Source organism: Cibotium barometz, chromosome 1 (assembly GCF_041138505.1).
Source record: "Cibotium barometz isolate CiBa-2024 chromosome 1, ASM4113850v1, whole genome shotgun sequence".
NCBI lineage: Eukaryota > Viridiplantae > Streptophyta > Polypodiopsida > Cyatheales > Cibotiaceae > Cibotium > Cibotium barometz.
In genome coordinates, this window is record NC_141046.1 from 936,006 (window position 1) to 943,576 (window position 7,571).

The following is a 7,571-nucleotide window of genomic DNA, read 5'->3' on the forward strand; positions in this document are numbered from 1 at the left end:
AAAGCTGTCGTAAGCTTTAGATCCCAATCCATGCGATGAGCTTCAACTGTCTTTGTCAAAATAGAGATTAAGGTCTTGTTGGTACTCTCGGCTTGGCCATTCGCTTGCGGATAGTAAGGAGTAGATTTATGATGGGATATCATGAAATTTGTTGTGAGCTCCTTAATCACTTCATTTATAAAATGCGTACCATTGTCGCTCACAAGTTCAAAAGGACAACCGAATCGTGTGATTATATTTTCAAAGAGGAACTTGGCTGTTGTCCTTGCATCTGCCTTACGTGTCGCTTTCGCTTCAGCCCATTTGGTCATATAGTCAGTGGCCACAATAATATAGCGAGATTGTGTGTTTCGGGCCGCTGGGCTAATCGGACCTACAAAGTCTAAACCCCACTTTTCAAATGGTTGGTTTACTTTGATTGGATGTAGGGGCATCTGATCTTTCCTCTGGGGTTTCTTGTATCGTTGGCATTCATCGCAACCCTTCACAAAGAGTGATGCATCTTGGAACATAGTGGGCCACCAATACCCTGATTGTAAGATCTTTCGCGCAGTTAAGTCTCCTGAGAAGTGACCACCGGCTACGCCCATATGTGCCTCTTGTAAAATGTATAGATACTCATCCTCTCGGGCACAACGCCTAAGAACGTCATCCTTTCCTCTTTTATAAAGAGTCCCTGCTATCAGGCAATAGGGTTCGCATTCTTTGATTAGCTTTCGAGCTAGATCTTTACGAAGCTCCTTGGGTGGAAAGCCATTAACCAAAAAGTTAACAATCTTCTCACTCCATTCAGGCATTGTCTCCACCATAAACAAGGAAGTGTCCGGTAAGTCATCATCAACCCCCGTAGGAGCTTCACCATTAGGTATGCGAGACAAATGATCAGCCATAACATGTTTCTTGCCAGGTCTCACAACAACCGTGAAATCAAATTCAAGAAGAATCAATAGCCATCGTGTGATTCTTCCTGTGGAGCATGGTTTGTTTACCAGATACAACAATGCTTGATGATCCACATAGAAAACAAACTTGGTGGCAAGGAGGTAATAACAAAATTTCCTTACTGCATATATCATTGCCAACCCTTCTCGCTCCGTAGTGGTGTAGTTCATCTCAGCATCGTTCAACTGGCGACTAGCAAAGCTAATGGGGTAGTCTAGCTTGTGTTCTCCAGGTTGAGTTAACACACACCCAATAGCAAAGTTTGATGCATCAATATGCACATGGAAGAGTAAATCCCAGTTAGGCATTCTCAAGATTGGAGCACTCGCCAAGGCCTTCTTTAATAGCTCATAGGCACGGTCACATTCTTCGGTCCAAATAAACTCGATGAGAAGCTTATACAATGGTCGAGCTATCTCGGCGAAGAAGAGAATAAACCTTCGATAATAACCAACGTGGCCCATAAAGCGTTGGACTCCCTTGTAGTTGGTGGGTGGGGGTAATTCCAGAATGACCTTGATTTTACTCTCGTCAGTGGAAATCCCATTTTTGGACACTATATGCCCTAAGATAACTCCGTGTTTAACCCAGAATTGGCATTTGAAAGGATTCAAGGAGATGCGATATAATCTACACCTTTCAAATATTTTTCGTAAACACATCAAGTGCTTGTCCCAAGAGGAATGAACACAAAGATCATCTAAGAAAGCTTCACAGAAGTCCCTTAGATATTCCTTAAAGGCCGTGTTTATCAATCGTTGGAATGTTGCAGGTGCATTGGTCAAGCCAAAAGCCATGACGCGAAAGGCAAACACTCCAAACTCCGTGATAAATGCTGTTTTAGCTTGGTCCTCGTCTGCAATTGTGATCTGATTGTAACCCGAGTACCCATCTAAAAAGCTATATGCCTCCTTGCCTGCCACTCTTTCAAGCACATGTTCAGAATATGGCAAGGGGTAATGATCCCTTCTGGTGGCTGCATTAACCTTTTTGAGATCAACGCACACTCTGAGTTTCCCATTCTTCTTTGGCACGATGACTATCGGAGAAACCCATTCTGAGTGCTCAATTGGGTATATGAATCCACATTTTACCAGCTTTTCAATTTCCTCTTGTACAATCTTTGCGTACTTAGGATTCATTGGATAGGGACGTTGCTGGACTGGTTTAGCAGTGCTAATCATTGGAATCGTGTGTTGCACCACCGAGGGTGGAACACCCTTCATATCATGATATGTCCAAGCAAATATGTCCTTGAATTCTTTAAGAAGCTTCGTAAGTGCAGCTTCTTCCGCCTTGGTGAGGTCTTGAGCAATATAAACTGGTTTAGACTCCTCACTCGGATCTGCTAAGTCTATCTCCTTAACTACCGCAGGGCCATCGTAGACACCGCTACTCCCATTGGTAGGCGTTCGTTGGGCTTTTGTGTAGACTACTTTACGTTCCCCTGTGGTGAATGATTTGAAATGCTCGGGTGCGGGGTGTAAGTCTACTGGTTCTTGTTGTGCTAGACTTTTTTCTTTCAATTCCGCTTCCTTTTGTTGTTGAGCCAACTCTTGGTTTTGCCGCCTTCTTGCAGTACGACTTAGTTTCGGCTTCTCTTCGATTTCTAATTGGGCGACGTCATGAGGTTGCGGAATACACCACATGACACTTTGGAGGTATTGTCCCCAATTATCCGCTATCTTCCGATGAGCATCAATGGCTCCTACATAACTAAGCCATTCTGCAGTGGATCTTTCCTTGTTTATTGCAGTTCGTACATTAGCTCGATAGCGTTGGCGCTTATGTCTCGTTTTCTTCTTACCAAGTTTTTGATTTTTGTTTCTATCCGATTCGGACTCACTTGGTCGATCTTCACTTTCGGATGAACTGCAGGAGGCCACTGTCCTAGGCCTTGAGCACCTTGCTTCCACATTTGGGTGAATATTTGATTCATTTTCTCCATCAGGCTCAGGGTCAGTTTCTTCTTGAGATTCATACTCAGAGTTGCATTGGTCAGAGTCTTCGCTACTTTCAGTGTCGGTGGAGTTTGCCACGTTCTCGCCATCAGGAGTCATGTGCATAACACCTATCATGTTTATTGGCACTAACGGTGGCATATCTTGCCCCTCAGGTGTTACCCAACTTGTGCCTCTATTTCCCCATGTGTCTATGGTTGCCGCTAGGTGTACCCAATCCACGTTATCCGACTCAGTCATACCCGGTAGGACATCCATGTAAGGAGAATCTTTTCCATCATCAGTCTCTTTTTTGCATGTATAGCAATACCTTAATGGGGCGGAGTGAATAGTGGTATCCGATCGATTATCAATGATAACCTTGCTTCCTAAAGGATGCGCACGACCATTCTCAAGATCAACTCGAATGACAGAGTCCTGGAATTGTAGGTAGACATGGTTTTTCGACCAGTCATGTACCATTTGTGCTTCCCTCATGAAAGGACGTCCTAAGATCATTTGATATGACATAGGATGCTTGGAGAAATCCATTACAATGAAGGTATGTTTTACCTTGTATCCCAGGACCTTGATCTTAAGGTCCCTTAACATTCCAATAGGTTTAGCTATGGTTCCGTTTGCCATCTTAACCACTATGTTTGTGACTTCGAGGTGAGGCCTTCCCATAGATTCCCAACAGTTTTTAGTCACAATGCTCACTCCAGCACCACCATCAAGGATTCCCTTTAAAGTTAATCCCTTGGTAGTAATGGGGAGGGTGGCATTAGATTCGTCACCTTCAAAGTACTGTCCCAACTTGTTCACAGGTATTTCCACGACCGAATCTTCATCAAAGTTGGGTTGTAGATCCCAATGCTCCCCTTCATCTTGAAGCGTGTCGGGTCTATCCATATTTGCAAATTGTGGTAGCCCCGCCTTTAGTTCTCCATTGAGAAATGCCCGAAGAGCTAAGAATAGCTCAGGATCTCCGTATAATTTGGATATGATCGTGGTTCTGATCTCAGAGGACATGAAATCCATTAGCTTAGACACATTCAACGGTACTTTTCGAGACATCGCCCCTTGACTAGGGACTGGTGAAGATGGAATCACTTCCTCTTCGATGGGGTCAGGCATTCCCTCACTAAACATTCTTTCCAGCAAGAAGGGTGTTTGCCCACTTCCGGATGTCCTATCCTCACTTTCTTCCCGAATGATACTCGGTATAGCTAACGGTTTATGGTTCCGGAGAGGCTGAACTTGCGTAGGAAACACTGTGTCTGAAATTTTGACTTTTCTCGGGTTTGGCTCTAGTTCTCTTTGTGTTTCTTCCACCAAACCCCTTAAGTGTTGTACTTGTTCAATCTCCTCAACTGGGTTTGGGTAAGTTCCAATCTTTTTCTTGAGGGTTTTTGGCCCACGTGGCTTGTCTTGGGGAGTCTCAGTCAGTTTGGGTGGTCGAGAGGGCATTAACTGACTTGGTTGTGGGGCCGAGGAAGTTTCCTTCTGTTTTCCCTTATTTATGTACTCGCTTGATTCCCCTTCATTGAGCTCCCGTGTGGGTTCCTCCCTTAAGGTAGTGGCTTTGGTCCCCATGGTTTCTATTGAATCAGAATCGTCTTCAGGATCATTCATATACACGGGGTCGTCTCCTGTCCCTATGTTAGTCTTTGAACTGGGCTTGGAGCTTGTGGCATTAAGCGATCTCTTTCGCCGTGTTTTCTTTTTCTTTGCCTGAGCGATTGATGCAGTATCCCTCTCTTCAAGAATGTAGTTTTGATTTTGAAGCATTGACCGTGTAACTACATTCGCGGATACAACGGGTGTGGTTCTTCGTGCTTGGTTGGTGACCTCAACCAAATTCAATGGCGTAATCTTGGGTGCATTAGGATTATGTGGACATTGAGTGATCAAATGATCTATGCCACAACGATTACATGTAAGTACCGGCATTCCCGATGTGCTCCCTTGATTTGGTTGCATCTGAGTAGCGATCTTTTGTAACCTATTAGGGCACTCCGCTACACGATGCGGTCCACCACACTCGTAACATTGAAGAGGTGGTCTCCTCGCCATGGTATTAAGGTTTTGCCCTCTTGTGGCAAGAGCAGCCGCTTGATATACAGGCTTGACTTGCCCGAAATGATCCTCCATGTAGTACTGGGGAATCATTTCAAACGTATCAATCCCGTATGGAGCAGTGGGGTCTATCTCCTCTTCATAATCCCCACATGCACTATGTGACTCACAACCCATCTGGTTTACAGGGGTAATCCTTGGATGTGGAGGTTGTGGTCCTAGCACTGGCGGTGGTAATGGCACAGACTGGACTACATTCGGATTCCTTGGAACTATGTGCTGTGATGGTTGCTCGATAGGTTGTGCAGGCATTAGCGCGGGTACTTGAGGTGTGTTTGACCAAGCTAGTGGTGCCTGGTTTGCCAACATTCGCTTAAGTGTTAGGCAATCTTTAGATTGATGGCCATACTTACCACATGCATTGCAATTCCCATTGAATTTGACTCTGAATGTGGGACATTCACTCGTGCTATGTGGTCCTAAGCACACCGAACACCATTGTTGCTCTCTTCTTGGGTACATATGGCTATTCTGAGGAGCTCGATTACCCCTAAAGTATTCTTGGAGAGCCTTAGTAAGGTCGGTCACAGACATTTCAGATATCTTGGGCTCCTTGGCAATTGGTTTTACCGTCATTGGCTCGTGCCCAGATACTTGCGAACTAACGGATTTTGTTTCTGAAGACACCTTTTTACCTGCAATCATCAAGTTGTCTTCTAACTGGATTGCATTGGCAGTGACTGCTTCCCACGTTGTAAGACCTCTAATGACTAGGCCATTGTAAATGTCCTCGTGGCGCAATCCTCGGATGAATCTATCGAGGAGTTGGTTGTTATTGAAGCGTTCATCGGGAGTGCAGCGAGAATTTAGATGCTTCAATCGACTTATAAAGTCTCTCACTGACTCCCCTTCCTCGCGTTCAGCTTTTTGGAGTTGAGATGCTACCCCCCAAAGCACACCCTCACGTATGTATTCCTTCAAGAACAGTCTCTTGAGAGTGGGGTAGTGAGTGCGCTCTTCAACCCTTAAGGTTCGATACCAATCTCCGGCCTTCCCACTTAAGGTTAAGCCTAAGGCTTTACACTTATGCAGCTCATTATGCTCTTCCAAGGAATCACACACGTGTTCAAAGACTTCAATGTGCTTCCTAACATCCTCGTTACCACTGAAGTTTTGAGTGAGCTTAGCCACTTGTACTGCCTTGCTTCTAGGTTCTCTCTCAGGCATGCCCCGCATGTTTTCCGCAATGGATCGTCCGATCGTCTGAGCAAATGCTGCGAGATCACCTAAGTGAGCAGGCATAGTTGGTGGAGGCACTTCTGGGATAGCCTGGCTGATAGGAGTTGGCGTTGGTCTGAGTAGGTTGGCAAATGACGTAGGATATGATATGTGGCTAGGCCTAGCTCCTCTTGGATAAGGGTGGTGATAAGGCGGTCGTGGAGCATACGCCATTGGCATACTAGGAGGCGTAGGAGCTACATGGGCATGAGTAGCAATAGGTACATAAGGTCGATAGGCACTACCATGCACTGTTGTAGGTACTGTTCCACTAGGTAGTGGTGTCGTACTAACTACAGTGGTAACAGGTGCACTTTCTGTCATGCTCATCATTGGGGTAGGCATTGCGGATTCCCTAATGGAAAGTTGAGCCAAGGTTGGAAAGCTAAAGTTACTACTCGTGGGCTCAACCTGCATTGAGACTCCAGGCGAAACAACATATGAAGGGTCTATGGGACTCACGGAGGGAGTCTCCAATTGTGATAGGGTTGGTTGTTTGGCCTTGCCCGTATCCAAAAATCTCATAGGGCCAGTGGAAACTAGGTTCACTCCCCTATTTTTCCTCTCAATTTGGATAATTCTATGAATCACCTCACATATCATGTGTTGTTGCTCCTCTAGATTAGTGGCGCTAGATGTAGATCGTAGGACTTCTAACCAACCTACATGGTATGTGTAACCCGTGTATAGGTCCGTTAGAGTCTCTGTATGTAGATCATATTCCCAATTTTCATTGAGAAATGTCCCATCTAGACTTGGTGTGCCAAACGGTTCTCTTGAAGTGGACGCAATGTCACTTCTTATGGATTGGCTTCCAGGGACCTCTACTTTAGGAAGAGCATCGGAATGTGGTAGCTCAGTAGGGCCCTCATTAAACGAAGTGGGTAGAATATCCACATGGACACTCTTTGGGAGGGTAGGGTCTACATAAGATGTGAATGGTGAATCTACTACCCCTCCTTCCTCATTTACTTCGCTTGTCGCATGCTCAGAGCGTGTAGCTCTACTAAAGGTCTCTATTAAACGACTAAACATGCTAGATCCGGGCTGTGGGGCCCACACTGGCATGTTTTGGCTTGTCTCCTCAGGGTTCTTGGTAGGGTGCCCTTCCATGGCTTCTGAGTCGGAGGATGAGTCACTATCCACTATTCGTGGATCTTGGGTTGCACTCCCTTGGGTTCCAGCCGAAGGCCAAGATGCCAACGTGGAGGGATGGTGTGAGCCTGCGTAGACTGAAACGCTTTCTAGTGGTTCAGGCTCTAGCACCCGACCAGAGCGTAGATACATGTGACGTGGGTACCCTACGTGCGTTGGTAACTACCCTTGAAACTC